Raw genomic sequence first — 17,326 nt, forward strand, 5'->3', positions numbered from 1 at the left:
AGAGGCTGGAGCATAACAGACATTTTATAACCTGCAAATGCCAACAGCAGGCAGCCCACCCTACTCCGCCCCCCTTCCCCCACAGTATAGCGGCAATTATATTCCAGGGTGAATAATATAATTATCTAAATGAAACCAGGAAGGGGGGAAAAAAAAGATGCAACATAAAAGGATTAGCTGCTCAAGGACTTGTGGTTGGGGGAGGGAGGGGGATGGATCTAGGCTGACAATTTCATAAAGTAGCCATCAATTATTTAAATCACTGTGACTTTTCAGACAGCATTCTGGACAGCAAGGGAAAAAACAGTCTAAAATGTTGAAAACCATAAATTAGGAGAGAGATGCTTGTTATTTGGTTTTGGAGTGGAACGTGCTCTGCCTTTAGAGGAAGGAGCAAAAGGGAAAGCAAAGTCACCCGGAACAGCAGGGGCTGCAAGATGTTACTGTTGTTGGAAATTCAGCAGAACAAAATAGTTTCCTTATGATACAAGTGTCGGGGCTGCTAAAAACCCAATGTAAGTACATTACTCAGTACGTGAAAGGGTAGCGGGCGTCCCACAATACCACAGGTAGACCAGAAAGCGGACCGGGTCAGCAGAAGAGGGGCCTAGATTTCTACTACTGGAGCTGCCACTTATCAGATACGTCACGTTAAACCAGACTCTGAACTAGCTAAACTTGATTCCAGTCACAGAGCTCTACAGTTCTGTGGGAGTCTAGTCTTTCTAGGATAGAAAATACCAACATTCACTAGGGAAAGTGTATACCGTACCACACACGATCTTTTTCTAAACAGCGTGGAGGACAGACACAGTATTTGTCTTGCGTATATAAGTTCGGTTACAACCTTCCTCATCTACAAAGTCGTATGTCTGTTATCTAAGTAAACCAGCATGTGCCTCTACGTTCAGGAGCTGAAAGGAGTAAGGAAGTAGAATTAAAATAAACCTAAAATCTGTGCCAATACCTGAAGTATTTGTATTTGCTAAGTCAGCTCCATAGCGACGGGTTATCTCTATCCAGGTCCAAGGTCTGCAGCTGGGTTAGAACTCAAGAGGCTGGGGCGCCTGAGTGGCTCAGTGGGTTAAAGCCTCTGCCTTCGGTTCAGGTCATGATCCCAGGATCCTGGGATCGAGCCCCGCATCGGGCTCTCTGCTTGGCCCTGAGCCTGCTTCCCCTCTCTCTCTCTCTCTGCCTGCTTGTGATCTCTGTCTGTCAAATAAATAAATACAATCTTTAAAAAAAAAAAAAAGAACTCAATAGGTCAATCTGGTCCATAGCTTCATGAGCCAATTAGCTTGGTCTGCCCTAGATATAGTTAGTTGGGAAAGAGTTAAAACAGTTTTCGATTGAGTCACTTGTGATTTTTCTCTATAAAACCACTCCATAAAAAAGCAGACATTATAAATATATAACTAGTCACATAAATATTTAACTGATGCATTTTAGACAAATATATGAACTACAGCAAGACTTTAAAAGATACAGTTACCCAGGGACTAATTAAAACCACTCACCAACTAAATTGTAACATTATAAATTACAACTTAGCTCTGAATTCTTTTGTCTTTCACTGAAAGAGAAATCTTTAATTTTCTCTTATTTCTGTTCTGTACATCAAAAAGTTTCTGATCAGGGGCGCCTGGGTGGCTCAGTGGGTTAAAGCCTCTGCCTTCAGCTCAGGTCATGATCCCAGGGTCCTGGGATCGAGCCCCACATCGGGCTCTCTGCTCAGCAAGGAGCCTGCTTCCCTTCCTCTCTCTCTGCCTGCCTCTCTGCCTGCTTGTGATCTCTGTCTGTTAAATAAATAAATTAAAAAAAAAAAAAAGTTTCTGATCACTGGCAGCTTACAAATTTCTTGTCATGCTGGGTGTTGCAGAAAGTTCTCTCTTCACTTAAAGTTCAGTCCCTCTGTCTATACTCCTTCCACTCTTTTAATTCCTCTACAGACAAAGGGGATTTGCTAACTGAATCAAGCTCCTGAGTTTGTGCTATTTATTTTTACTATTTATCAGATCACTGGACATTCAAGAGGGATGTACTCGTACCACCTCTTGTCCATTCCACCTCCCAGGCTGTAAACACATTTTTCTCCTGGATCCATCTACTTCCACACTGACTGGTACATAAATCAGGCTCCAATTGGCCCAGCTAACCCTGCCGTCCAACATTTAAAGGTGTGTAGACAGAAAACCAGAGGCCCCTTAACAGACCCCTGGCATCGCTTTCTGGATGTTAAACATGAAAGCTCTTCTTGAAAGACACAAGCTCTGCTCTGGACAAAGTAAGGCTTCATTCCCATGGGGCTAGTTCCTTTGGGTTTAGCTCCTTCTATAAGAAATTCCTGGAGCAGGAACCCCAAATCCCAGAATAAACATACTTATTGTTGGCACTGAGCAACCTGGGCAAATAATTTTATTTGTTCTTTTGGCCTCTGAAATCCATGTTTCCAGAGAGCAAAAAATCCCTAGTCATTTTTTTCCCCTTTCTAATGGGCAGCAGCTGTTTATTCAGCCTTACGTGGATTCTCTCTCCTACTATTTGAGTTGGAAGAAGACAAAGGTGTCCATCACCAGTGAATTCCTAGGATGATCTCTGCAGACAGAAAATTTTTGTACCACCTGACTCACTGTCTTTACTTCGGCTGTAGCAGCAGGTCTTCAGCAAGTTGGTTTTACTGGGTGGAGGGGTTGGAGGGAGAGTGCCTTTCCTGGAAAGGAATGCTAAGTATTTTTTTCAAAATAGAACCCAAGTGTTTTTGTTTTTTTTTTTTAATAAGATTTTTATTTATTTGTCAGAGAGAGAGAGAGAGCAAGTGACAGAGAACACTCACATAGGCAGGGGGAGTGGCAGGCAGAGGGAGAGGGAGAAGCAGCCTCCCGGCTGAGCATGGAGCCCAACAGGGGACTCATCCCAGGACCCTGGGATCATGACCTGAGCCAAAGGCAAAAGCTTAACCGATTGAGCCACTCGGGCATCCCTAAGAGTAAGTTTTAAAATGTTGTCTTGAATAAAAAATGAATAAGAAGTTGACTTTAAATAGATAAATAGATAAATAAAATAAAATAGTACTTAGGGGTAAATTTGAATATTCTTTTACTTTTGCCTTGTTCTTATATGCCAGTTTACTCATCATGCTCATACTTTTATTAAAGCACTTAACCACTGTGATATGTTTATTTATATGTCTGTCCTCACCACTTTCACAACCCCACTCATCCTCACAACTTCCAGAAACAGCTAAAAACAATATCCAACAGATCTGAAAACTTATGATCACACAAAAACCTACGGGTGGATGTCCATAGCAGCTTGATTAATAACCATCATCAATGGAAGCGACCAAGATGTCCTTTAGTAGGTGTAATGGACAGACACATTGGTATATCCCCACCACATGCCACATGGAATACCACTCAGTGATGAAAAGCAATGAGCTATCAAGCCATGAGAATCCATGATTGGATCCTACGCATACAGCTAACTACAGAATCCAGCCTGGAAAAAGCTAAATACTATATGGTTCCGGTTACACGAATCCTGGAGAAGGCAAACCCGTAGTTATTGTAAAAAGATTAGTGATGGCCAGAGAGGTGGGCAAAGGGGAGATGGGTTGAAAAGACCAAGTACAGAGATTTGGGGGACGAGGGACGAGGGAAAGGAGTGGTAAAAGCCATTTTGTGTGATGCTATAAAGGCAAGTATATGACGTTACTTATTTTTCTAAAGATTTTGTTTATTTACTACAGAGAGAGAGAAAGAGAGAGAGAGAGAGAGCACAAGTGGGCAGAAGGGCAGAGGGAGAGAGAGAAACAGACTCACGGCTGAGCAGAGAGCCCGATGCGGGATTTGATCCCAGGATCCTGACCTGAGCTGAAGACAGACGCTTAACCAAATGAGCTACCAGGCACCCCTATGACGTTATGTATTTGTCGAAACCCACAGAACTTTTAAGCATGGAGAATGAACTCTAATATATGCAAATTAAATAAAATAATTTAAGGTTAGGGGATCCCAGGATGTAGTGCAGAATGTAACAAACCCACCTAACTGCATTACAAAATGCACAAAACAATCTTCTCGAAAGGAGTAGGAGAAAAAGGTGCTGAACCCAGCAATTTCAGAAATCAGGATGTAAAACTAAAGGAAAAGAACTGTATATAAGAACATCAACACGGGTTGATAAAGCTGCTTCCCACAAGGGCACAGGCTAATAATTCTGACCCTGCTACAAGTCTGCTGGGCTAGAACAGTTAAGCCAATGGGTGGCGCATGGGAGGGGGGCAGGTGGTTTACTGCTGGAGAAGGAAGTTTCAGACAAATAAGATAAGAGGAGCAGGCTAGAGTGACCCACACGCTAATGCATTACAGTTGGAGACACCAGTATGAACTCATTTTTAGCTTAGGATGTAAATGCACAAGGAGCGCCTGAGTGGCTCAGTCTGTTAAGTGTCTGGTTCAGCTCAGGTTGTGATCTTGGGGTTGTGGGATCAAGCCCTGCACTGGGCTCCACGCCGAGTGGGGAGTCAGCTTGAGATTCTTCCTTCCTCTTCCTCGGCCCCTCCCTACCTCTGAAATAAATAAATCTTTTTAAAAATATGTAAATCCAAGTAGCCACATGCAGAAATATGTATGGATAAGAATACATATGAAGGTTAGTATAAATGCATATATTTCTTTCCTCGATCAGCTGAGAGGACCGAGAGTAAGGATACACCAAGTGGCAGCCATCACACCGTGTCCCCAGATCTTGGTTGCTAATACTGCTCTCCCGTAACAGCCAGCTGGGGCTCCTTGGGAAAATGGCTGATTCTAGGATTGGGGCAGAAGACATATAGATGGGGCTTGGAGCATTTTGTAATGTCAGAAAACAAGGAATGCTAAAAAAAAAAAAAAAAGAAAGAAAAAAAAAAAGAAAAAGAAAAAAAATCACAAAGATGGGGACACAGGAGAAACAAATACCTGCAAGAGCTCCCAACAGTCAACGCTGGAACAATCTGAGCAATAAGAACAAGGCAGTCCTGCATTGTAAGCCTGCTGTCTCCAATGAAAACCCATGAATCCATATTGACATAGATTAGAAGGAGGGAGGGAGAGTCACTTTCTAGTGGAGAACCCTGATGAACACTGCCTTAGCCAGGTGCTCAAGGTTAACTTTTTTTTTTTTAAGATTTTATTTATTTGACAGAGAGACACAGCGAGAGAGGGAACACAAGCAGGGGGAGTGGGAGAGGGAGAAGCAGGCTTCCCACACAGCGGGAAATCTAAGGTGGGACTCCATCCCAGGACCCTGGGATCATGACCCAGCCGGAGCAGCCACTTAACCACTGAGCCCCTCCCCCCGCCCCCCGCCCCCAACTTTGACAGTGATAAGTCTTGTTGATAGCATGTCTGTCTGATATGATGTGGTAAGAGTGGCACTTTACCTCTTGGGTCTTCCGCCTGGAAACACAGACCCTCTTGTCAAATCACAAGAAAAACATCAGATCAAACCTATATTGCTGGACTTTCTTTTTTTTTAAAGATTTTATTTATTTATTTGACAGAGAGAGATCACAAGTAGACAGAGAGGCAGGCAGAGAGAGAGAGAGAGAGAGAGGGAAGCAGGCTCCCTGCTGAGCAGAGAGCCTGATGCGGGACTCGATCCCAGGACCCTGAGATCATGACCTGAGCCGAAGGCAGCGGCTTAACCCACTGAGCCACCCAGGCGCCCCTATTGCTGGACTTTCTACACCATACCACCCACTGTCAAGACCATTAAAAAAAGGGAAAGTCTAAGAAACTGCTACATCTAAGGGGAACCCAAGAAGTTAAGACAACTAAATATAAGGTGTTGTCCTGGATGCGATGCTGGAAGAGAGAAATGAGGTAAAAACCAAGGCAACTGGAATAACTATCGACGTTAGTAAGAACGTATCAATATTGGTTTGTTAAATGTAACAAATGGACCAAACTAATAGAAGATGCTAGTAACGGGAAACAAGGTGTGGACTACCGGAGAAGTCTCTGTAATATCTTGGCAACTTTTCTGTAAACCTCAAACTTCTTGAAATAAAAAAGCTTAATAAAAAAAAAAACAACCAAATACTTAATGCTACCTTCCTTGCAAACAAGACAGGTTTGCTTCTGCAAAGTATAACCCTAACTGTGTAAGCCAGAGACCACCCTCTAAGATAACTGTTGGAAACTTCCATTTTACTCATTCACCAAATGAACACCTACTATGTATCAGGGATTCCTTTTGGCTCTCAGGCAAAATTCTAGAGGATGGAAGAAAAGGGGATACTGCTTGTTTCAAGAGGCAAGAAATGAACGGATAGCTCAACCCTCTCTACACAGGCAGGCTGTGCATTTGGTAAAGTCTTGGAAGCCAGGGGCAAACATAGCGTCCAAGGTCACCAGAGCAAGTCTGCGAGCACCTGATAGGCAGCCTTGACCTTGGAATGACCAAGGGGAGAACAAATGAAAACATGCTTTGTGGAATCAAAAGGAAGAAGCAATTAAGCTCCTGAGGCTGAAACAGGGGCAAGGAGAAGTTGTATGTGTCCAGTGAAGAGAGGTACAGAAAGCCTTTCATTTAAGTGCTGTCAACTGAATTTGACTTAGCTATTTGCAAGTGAATATACTCAGGGTATTCTGGGCTCCAAAGATATGACCATCCGTCATGGGAACAGCTGTAACTATGGAGGGAAGAGAAGCAGATAAAAATGAAGAAGAAAAAGAAAGGGAAACTAGAGGCCTAGATGGATTTTTTTTTTCCCTTCTCAAAAGACTCTATTTCCAGTATGCACAATCCAAAAAGGACAGAATGACACACAGATAACCTGTTAATGAGCTAGCAGTGTGTTGCCTTTTCCCCAAAGCAGAACTTTACTGACAGAGCTCCTGGATGTCTGAAAAGGTAATAAAGGAGAAATATACAGCTTAATCTTTGAACACACATGAACATGCGGCAACCAATGACTGCTCCCGTGGACAGGGGCGGTGAAGAACCCCAGCCACTGTGCGGGTTCGAAGAAAAGCCTGATAGAGCACACAGTGCTTGTCCAAGAAGGTCAGCCTGTCTGACCAATTGTGACAAGCAATCAAAACAATGACTTCAGATGCTGAGCTGAGCAAAATGTGGGAGCAGCCAGGAGGTCACGACCTGAAGCTTCAGTCTGGAGACCAACACTCCTAGGAAACTCTGTCTTTCCTTCTGAGTGGGCCTCCTAGATCCCCGCCTTGGATGGCCTCTCTGACCCCAGACTTGCTACCCTCTAATCCCGTCTGTGAACTGCCAGAGCCCACCCTCACTTATCAGCTCATCCCCCCCTTAGGCAAGATCAAATCAGACAGGAGCCAATGAGCCCCTTCACTAGAGCCTTTGATGACTGCTCCTCCTCCCACTTTAAAGGTAACCTGTTCACTCAAAGTTTAAGGCTTTCTTAAGAGTTTTGTGACCCCAGTTGACCCACATTCTCACTCCCCATTCATCCCCTCACCCAGGTGGTCTAACCTCACTGTCTCATGAACATACCTTTTGTGTCTCTACTTCTGTTACATTCCTTGTTTGGGTTCCTTTCTCCTCCGTCCTCGTCGCTATTTCTACACAGCCTGTGATGCCCAGTTCAGGACCCACAGCTCACCTAAAGTCTCTTGATTTCTCTAGCCCTCAGGGCTCTCAACTCGCAGACCACAGCCTTCTGGAACACTGCGCTCAGTGGTAGATACAAGCTCTCCCCCATGGCTGCCAGGTCCGCAGGTATGAGGAATTTCGATTCCCTGCCTAACCAGAAGACCCCATGAAATGGGGACCCCTAGTGATGGCATCAAGCAGGTGTTTAATCAAGATTTATCATTTAGTGTTATCTACAATTTCAACAGCAGAAATTACTCAACTGCATGTCCCAGTTGAGGGATCCGATTTTTACTAGCCCGCCTTCCAGTGTCTAAAGGAACATGAATGAATGCAAGTTGATGAGTACGACAGGATGCTCGAAAAGCCAGAGCGGGAACAATGGTTTTATTTGGATAGTTACTCTTGAAGGGTCAATGAACTTTCAAGATCAGATACTCTGCTTTCTCCCTCCTCATTTTCTCCCTAGAACAGCTTCGAGCCAGAGCTGCAACATTCAGACAGGGCAAAAACGACTTTGGAGAAGAACATCAAGTCCCCAGAAGCAGCAGTTCTCTCTGTCTGTGCTCCTCTGCCTCCTACCAGTAATCTTGCCAGATCAGCAATTGTGCTGCTCCCAAGAATGATAACTACCATTTGCTTGGGCTGCTGAGCCAGCCTTTTCTCTCCTGGTATCTCTTGATGAGATGTTCTTCCTCTTCTCTAGCGTTTAAGGAAAAGACGTACATCAGAAGATGCCTTTGTTAGCGAGTAAAGTGAAATATACATCGGGCCGAGGATCTGAGCCACAGAGTGTTAATGTACGTCAGCCCCTGTCAGCAGACCTATCCTAAGTCATTACCTTCTCTCCTGCTTATCCACCAGGAGTGGGCTGAGGCAAGATCAAAGCAGACAGCAGCCAGTCAATGTCTCCAACGCCCCAGATGAACCCCATTTCATAGACCAGCCCAAGTGACAACCGAGACGGCCAGCCGTAGGCCTATCTTGACTTAGAAAATAAATTCAGAATCATCATTTAAGACCCAGGGCTTATCCCTAGATGGATGTCACTCTGAAACAGCCTTGTGCTCACACAAGTTTCTTAGTACCGAGCAAAGCTGGTAAACAAGTGTCACCAACTGTAATTACGTTCTCATTCAGCAGTCCCTCGTGACTTCTCTACCCACATGAGTAAAGCCTTCCAGCTCGCTTTTTTTAAACTGACCTCATAACCCAGATACAATAAATTCCTGAAAAGTTGCATCTAAATTAAAAGCTGTTCCAAACACATTATGAGGGATGATAGATTGTTGAACATTTGCAATTTGCAATTATTTGCAATTATAACCGACTCGTAAAAACAAACTTGGAAATCATCAATAATTCTTATACCATGCATAGGGCTGGTTGCAAAGATTTTCTACACACATACAAAAAAAAAAATCTTCATTTTTAGCTGCTCTGGGTGCACACATGTGTGTTCTCGCTCCGTCTCTATTTCCCCCCCTCCTTGCTTTGCAGGAAGCTATTTTTAGAAGTCTAGTTAAGGAGGAACTTTCTAAGAAAACCATCTGATCCAGAGATAAGACTATAAAGATATTTGTAAAAACTCAAGTTGACCACATTACGTGTCTGTTGTCTGCAAATAAAAATCACCTCCTGTTTGCTCACTTCAGTCTTTTTCCATCAATAGTTATGATGACAAATTCCCCTATAGTATCATATCAACAAAGGCGGTACTTATAGCTTACTCACAAGCATAAGCCGGTCCATTCACTGTTCTCTGACACTATTTAAAGGAAAGCCTTTAGAAATAGAGTACTTTCAGAAATTGAACAAAGCAATGACTTTCCCACTTAATTTATTTCTCTTTATGGTCAGATTTTTCTAAGATATTAAAAACCTGTGAATGACACCACAGTAAAGTGCTTAGGGAACGACTGGGAATTCACTTCGGAGATGGCTGAAGAATTAAAAATGACCGGGTCTGGTTAAGCTATGAAACAAATACAGCATAAAGTGCTAAATGCAGAATTTGGACAGTGAATGTGGGGGTGTTGACCACACAGTTTTTTCAGCCTTTTTAGGAATTTAAAATATTCATGATACACTGTGGAAAAAATATTGCCAGGTTCTTACACTGGCTGTCTAATCACGCATAAGGCACACTGTTGGGAAAAACTCGTGAAGTTTTTCACTTAATAGGAAACCTATTTCATTCCTGTAGGTTTTTTCTTAACACCATTCCCTTTAATGCTAATGGATTTTTCTGAAGGCAGTGATCAAGTGTGTGTGTGGACCAATAACAGGAAATTATGAACCACCAAGTCAAAACAGAGAGCCGTTCCCAGAGCTCTGCTGAATACATGAACCCGTATGGACTTTTCACCTTGGCGTTATAGGGAAGCTTGAACATCCTCCACGCTTTATAGATGAGGGAAGGGAGGTGGTGCCAGAGAAGAGAAGTGGCTTGGGCTCGTCTAAGGTCACTGAGCTGACAAGGAGACTAGATCCACATTTTAGATGCTTTTTCCACATGCCATGATAAAATTTACATTAGTTATGTTCCCGGATGGCTGTGAAGCATCACAACAAAAATTATAAAAATAGAATGTATTAAACTAGTAACAGAATTAATGCTACAAAACTAATATAGATATGACAATTTGAAGATACAAATGAACGTTCTAAGGTTCTATAAGTCCCCATTAGTCATGAAAGATTTCATTTGCTCAGCTGTCTCAGAAGTGAACAGGTTGAGTGTTGAAAGCCACAGTGACAACATAAACAGCCAAAGACAAGAATAAAGGCATCTCCTTCTCCACCTTCTTGGCTAAAGCCTGATGCAGCTACTAGTGGTTGGTTATTTGAGGTCCCCACTTGTCATAAAGAGACCAAATAATATTGCGAATGAATAAAATTTCAAGAGTAAAATCCCAAGAAAATCAACACTACAAACTATGGTAAATCAGTATTTTTTCAGTTGAGACAGACACTGAAGAATCAGATTAGATCCTGATGCATTTTGGTTCTAAGGCTTATTTTAACACAGTGGGACCATCAGCACCGCCTCTCAGAGCGTACATGGTGGGGGGGGGATCAATTGATCAGCTCTCTTTTCAACTTAATGATGTTTGTGACGCTTCCAGCAGACCTTAAATGGGACTAATCTATTTGCGCTAATAAAAGCTGAATCTATTCCATACCACAGAGTGGGAGGTAACAACTGGCCGTGATACAAATACCACTCAGAGCAGCATTCTTCATATTAACATAATTTGATACGATGAAGATGCTATGCTCTTGCTTCTGGCTACACTTCCTTGGGAGACCAGCAAGAGGTTATCTTGGCTTTGGGCATCAGTGTAATTAGCTCTAGCAAGTCATTATACCATAGGCAGCTGTGACTACCAGCCTTCGGAGAAACCCACTGGTGGAGCGCCAGCCATCACGCAGCCTACTGCACACTGTCACTGGGAACCTTGCTGACACCAGAATCCAGAGCATCCCGGCCTGTTGTCTGAAAAACAATCCCTGTACACTGCTTCCCGTCAGAAGGTTTTCAAGGAACATATAGCAAATTAAATACACTGCATTCCATATAACTTGCTTCCAATGATCAGCTATAGTGGGGTGAACAGTGAACCCCCCAAATTCTACACAGAACCTCAGAATGGGATCTTACTTGAAAAGAGGGTCTTTGCAGATGATATCACAGTAAGGATGGAGATGGGATCAGGCTGGATTAAGGGTGGGCACTAAATTCAGTGAGGCTGTCTTTCTAAGACCCAGAAAAGGACACATGGAGACACAGGGAAGAATGCGATGGAGGCACAGATCAGAGTTATGCTGTTAGAAGCCAAGAAATGCCAGACCCACCAGAAGCTGGAATAGGCAAGGGAGGGTCCTCCCCTAGGCCCACAGGAGGGAATGTGGCCCCTGGCTTCCAGAACTGTGACAGGACACGTTTCCGGTGCTTAAAGCCACCAAACTGTGGTCATTTGTTACAGTTGGTCTAGGAAACGGACACGCTAGCTTTCATGGCAGTAAACACCACGTGCTACTTCTGCTGCTGAAAAACAACCAGTGGACCACCTCCAGGAAAAAGAGAAGGAGGTTAAGTAGTATCACCACTTGCTGTCACGCTAGGGTGGGGGGAGGCAGGAAACAGAGGTTCCTGGGTGGGTGCTGGCGTACAAAGGACAGGAGCAGGGAAATACAAATTAGCGAGGAGGGGAGATGCGGGGGTTTCTGAAATCGAGACAGATGGCAGGCGTGGAGAAGTCAGCAGGTCAGAAGTCTGTAACGGTGAGAGCACATCACGCTACAATCCACACATATGTGACATGGGGAGGGAAGGAGCCATGTTTTACAAACAGGACTCCACCTAATCACTAGAAATAATTCCTGGGTTCCTATGACACCTCTTTTATTATTCTCGTTTCATGGAGGAGGAAAAGTAGGTACAGAGAAATGAACAATTTGGTCCTGGCCACCAAGTTATCAGATGAAATGGCTGTGATGTAAAATCATTTGTATCTGATTCCAAGGCTTATGTATCGAAGTTGGTGCAAAGTATCAAAGAGAACTCTCTATCACAGGCCTCACTGAATTCAAGAATGTCTCAACTGTAATTCTGTATACACTTCCTCTCAGGGCAATGACTGATCCTACGAAGTAGAAAGATCCAGACCAGTGGCTGTATCCATCTAAGTATCTTTCAGGACACTGATGCCCAGGCCCCACTCCTGATCAATTGAATCAAATCTCTGGGATGGGATCTGGGCAGACGCTGTTTTCCGAAAGCTCCCGGGCGGTTCAAATGGGCACCACGGCTGAGAACCACTGCCCACTCCCACAGCTACGGAAGAGATGAGTGTCGCGTTAGTGGGCAACTCTGGCCATGTCACGTTTTGGAAGTAGTCTGACAAATCCTGGGGCAGTGAGGAAAATGAAAAAAAGGCTTTAAATGTTTCAAGAATGCCTACATCCTGACTTGCACAGCTTCTGTGTTTTTCCTCCAATGATGTGGGAATTCGAGCCTAGGCATTAGGAAAGCTGCCTCTTCCTCTCATCCCTGCAAGAGCCAGAAAATTGTAGGCTCATCCTGTGTTTGGAAAGAACTCCGTAAAAATCAGCAATGTGCTAGACTAGGAAGCCGCTTCTGCTGTCACTGCAAATATTGTTTTTACAATTTCTGGGCCTGTAGGAAACAAAGCTGGATAGTTTTTTTTGTTTTTGTTTTTGTTTTTTTTTTTAAGTGACTTCTTTTGTTCACTGCAATGCTAAGAGCCCACAGCTTTAGATCCCATTTCCTAACCTCCAGCCAGGCATGGCGTTGTGATGGAGCATAGTACTTCCAAAACTTCGGTCTCTATCAAAATTACCGGGGGTGGGTGGGCTGGTTAGAATGAAGATTCCTGCAGGAACTTGCATTCCTCACCTGTTCAAGTGATGCAGATGCTGAGAGCCCACGGACCACTCACTGGGGCAAAGGAGTGCTTCCCAAGCTCTAAACGTGCCTGGAAATCCCATGCCGATAGTATACAAATGCAGAGCCTGACTCGGAGGACAGACCGCTCTCTATGAGCACGGGTGTAGCCTATTCCATTGGGGGTGGGGGAGACAGCTTTCCAGTTGGATGCCCATTCAACAGTTTGACAAGTAAAAGACAAAACCCCTGAGCATTAGCCTTCTAACCCCCCCTCCCCTTTATGGACAAAGACACTAAAGAAGAAATGAATTAAACAACCTCCCCCAGAACTGAGTGGGTGTTTCCTCATGTCTAAGGAAAGAAAACTGTGGAGACTCCTACAGATGCATAAAGTAACTGAAAGGATGTCCCTTTCAACAGACAGCTGCCACAGCTCCATGTCCAGAGTGCCAGGGTGCTCATTTCCTGTCTGCTAAGAGACTGCCTTAATTTGAATCAGGATGCTTCGCTTTGCAACAGGTGGAAGCCATTTTGAAAAAAAAAAGGGCCGGGAGTGGAGGTGGGGGTTGTGGGGGGAGGGTGGTGGGGGATGGCAACAGAAGAATCAGATAATAAGAACACAAGGTGTATTCAATTCTGCATTCATGAGGATGCCATCAGAGGAATAAGAACTGTAACATTTTAATTTAAGGGTTGCCAACAATCTGAAACCCACAAGCACGAATCGTGGGGGGACGACATGCACACACATGTCCTTGCACGAAGGAAGCCCTCACTAATTCATTCACTTTCATTCACTCAGCCATTCATCCATGTATTAAATATTGAATACCTCCTCTACAGCAGACACTTCTAGGAGCTGAGGACTTGGGACACAAGCCCCTGCCAAAATTATTCAAGCGACTTCATCTGTTGGAAAGTGCCTTGGGCACCAAGGTGAGATGATTGCTTCTGTGCTTTCACTCCTTTCTCTCTGAGGCAATATCAGGGAGTAAGAAATTTAGGGCAGTGTGACCCTAACTGTGGTGAGAGCCCAGCCCAGCCCCCCCACCCCATCTGTCATACATTGATACTTTTACAAAATACATCAGAAATTGATTAATAAAAAAATTTAAAACCACAAAGATATACAAAACACAAATTTCCCCTCCCCCCCTTTTTTGGTTAGTTTCAACAGGCAATGTTAAATTCCTTTAAAAGGAGGGAGGGCATTTAATGCTTTCTCTCAAATTCTGTACCTCTCACAGCAGACTGGCAACAAATAGCTTGTAGACAAGCACACTCCTCGGGCTACATTTTGAGTAGAACTCATTCAGACACTGGACTCCAGGGTCAGGTTGCTTGAGTGTGAATTATAGTTCCAGTACTTACTAGCTCTGTGACTGTGGGCATTTGATTTCATTTCGCGATTTCTCCGTTTCCTCCCCATCATAAGAACACCACCCTCACAAAGCTGTTGCCAATACTCATAACCACAAGTCGACATGCAGCAAACAATCAGAATTGTGTCTGGCTCATAGAACATGCTACCAAAATTGTTAGCTGCTATCATTACTACTATCTACTACTCGGAATACAACTGTTACTATTATCACTATCGTGTGACGCGTGTACCATTTGGGGCTGATAGCGGCACAGCTGATTCACCTATAGGATGGTGTCTCTCATCTCCTTTCTATTCGCTTCCTTCCCTTCTGTGAGTTCTGTGCCTGGATGGTGAAATTACGGATTGGAAAGCATGTTATCACCCACGGAAATGCCCCCTTGTAAGAGATTATCTATACTGCCCAGATGCCATTTCTGAGAGGTAAGGACAGATCATCCTGGGGTCCCTCCATCCACGCATCACCAAACAGATGAAAGCAGCGCTGAGACAGCTGTCCTCCCCCCCCCCCCCCCCCCCCCCCCCACCATGGAGAACCCCATTGTGCTGATGCTGTGTGACGCTGAGAGCTGCCTTAGGGCAAAGGTGCAGTCGGAGACCCAACGGACAGTCTAGCAGCGGGAATGACTTCAAAGGACATTTTTTTAAACCTCAAGTAATTGACTACTTTGCCCACCTGCATCTTTTACACATATGTGAGCTTCTCCAAGCTCCTTTCTCAACAGTTGTTTTGGATTCTCAGCAGAAATTTTTGAGAACTGTTTATTTTTTTTCTTCAGCTTAGTCACCTACAATTAGCTGGGCATAAAAATGTTACAGTGACATTTAAGGAACATTGAAACTTGACCATGGAAAATTCTGTTTGAAAACAACTTACAAAGATTAAAAAGCAAGAGAATGTCTCAAGATGTGAGAGGAAAATAACCATCTCATTACTTTTTTGATCTCATTACTCTGAGGATATTAAATTTATTGATATGGGCTAACTAATTTACATTCTCAGAAAATAAAATTTTTATGAAGAAAGAAAGGGAAACAAAATAAATAAGAAAGCAGGTGTTTTGGTTATGACAACACATTTGGGGATTAATAAATCGAATGACCTTACTTTAAAGATTTACTTACTTACACAGAACTCTATCTTGACTCAGTCAAGGAGAAGACAGGTGAAGTCGGAGTTCTCATCTATCCCTCAGAATGGAATAATCGATTTAGAAAACAAGAAGCATAGTAGCACTATGGCTGGTGAGAAGGCTGGGAGTGACTTAATAAGATGGCAGTAGGCTGCCCTAAGGTGTCATTGAGCTGGCAAAGTGTGGCCCTGAGATGGTCCAGATTATAGTCAACTGGTTCTGAGTTTTAAAGTGTTTTTGCTACTCAAGCTGAAAATGATCATGTACAATAAGCCAGCATCTTTAATATGCCGATATGCTCTGTAGTTCATTGTTGCCTTTGTTTTCTTAGGAATTCAGTACACTAAGCATATTAAAGTTGCTCTGCACAGCAGGGAGCGTGACACTGCGGGGAGAGAAATACTGAAAGCTTTTTCTGAATGAGAGGAAGTTAATGATATGGTCAGACCAAAGCTAGATGCAAAAAAGGTTTGTCACCCTCTATTTCTGGTCTTCCCGTGCTGACTCCGTAGTTATTTCTAACTCTCAGAACTTATCCACTGTGTCTATCCAACCAACCATCCATCCATCCATCCATCTATCCATCTCTCCAAGTCTGTACACATTCCTTCAATAAATTATATATTGAACACCTTCCTGCTGTCTGGTACTGTACCATGCTTTCGGAACTTACATTCTATTGGGAAAAGACATAATAAATAAGTTAGAAAATCGATGAACTAATAAATATGGTGGTTGTGTAAAGATGAAAGAAGAATCAAAGTGTTCAAATAGTGACTGGGGAGATTTATTCAGGATCTGGAGAAAAAAAAGAGAATTCTATGCAGAGGATTCAAATGAGGAAACATTAATGCAGAGACAGAATTACAGAGGTATGGGTGGAATTGAAAGAAGCAACGAGGGATGGGTAAGGTACCCAGAGACTAGCAAGAGCGGAAAGCTGTCGTCAAGGGGCGAGGGGAAGAAATGACGTTACCAGAGCCCTGTCAGGCCTGGAGCTATGGAGCAGGTGTCGCCTGGCGGCACGTCTGGTTACAGAGGGATGTAGGCACAGCCAGAGCAATGATCCAAAGTAGAGAGGAAGGACATAAGAAACAGCCCTAATCTCTTTCTTCTCTTACCTCTCTGCCCGTCTGCTGCTGTTGGCAGAACCAGATTTTAAGCTACTTGGCAAGGGAACTTTGGTGATACAGTCCAGGGAGTTCAGCTTCAGTGCTGTACTGGACTGGGGTGTCGGAGGGAGGGAAGAATGCAGAATAATCCTACTTAGGTAGGACAGTCAGGAAAAGCTGCCAGCGAGAGAGTGGGGTGGGCGGAGAGAGGGGATGCCATCTGAACTGAGTCTCAGAGAAGAAGGTCCCAGACACGCAAAGAGCCAGAGTTAGAGTAATCCAGTGGAGGGACCAGTGAGCGCATGCCTTTGCCGTTCTCCCTTCCCCATACCCCGCACTCAGTACAGATCCCTCACAAGGAATGTATCTCAGACAGAGCCAGATGATCCAAACGAACCCTTTCCTAGGTGTGATGCTATTACTCAAGTTCTGGGAGAGGCGAATGCCTCTATACCCGTTTCTCAACACCACAGAAGAGTTTGCTCATTAAAAAAAACACTTGTAACTAGATCACTTGCCTATGAAAAGTCTAGGATTTATATTAACTCTAAGGTATAAAGAAGGAAAAACCAAGGAACACACATATAAAGGCAGGTAAGGGCAAGCAACTAAAGAAGAACTCTTTTCCATTTACACAACTTTTCTTTGAAGAGCTCAAGCCTTCTGT

The 17,326-nt window shown here is 43.8% G+C and overlaps 1 protein-coding gene across 1 annotated transcript in view; it reads right to left on the minus strand.

The window, feature by feature from the left end:
- The window catches only part of LOC111151981 (exocyst complex component 4), a 722,606-nt gene that overhangs the window by 194,726 nt on the left and 510,554 nt on the right, over positions 1-17,326 (minus strand). The gene's annotated exons all lie outside the window — the stretch shown is intronic.

Source organism: Enhydra lutris, unplaced genomic scaffold (assembly GCF_002288905.1).
Source record: "Enhydra lutris kenyoni isolate GAN:26980312 unplaced genomic scaffold, ASM228890v2 scaffoldscaffold27, whole genome shotgun sequence".
NCBI classification, from domain to species: Eukaryota; Metazoa; Chordata; class Mammalia; order Carnivora; family Mustelidae; genus Enhydra; species Enhydra lutris.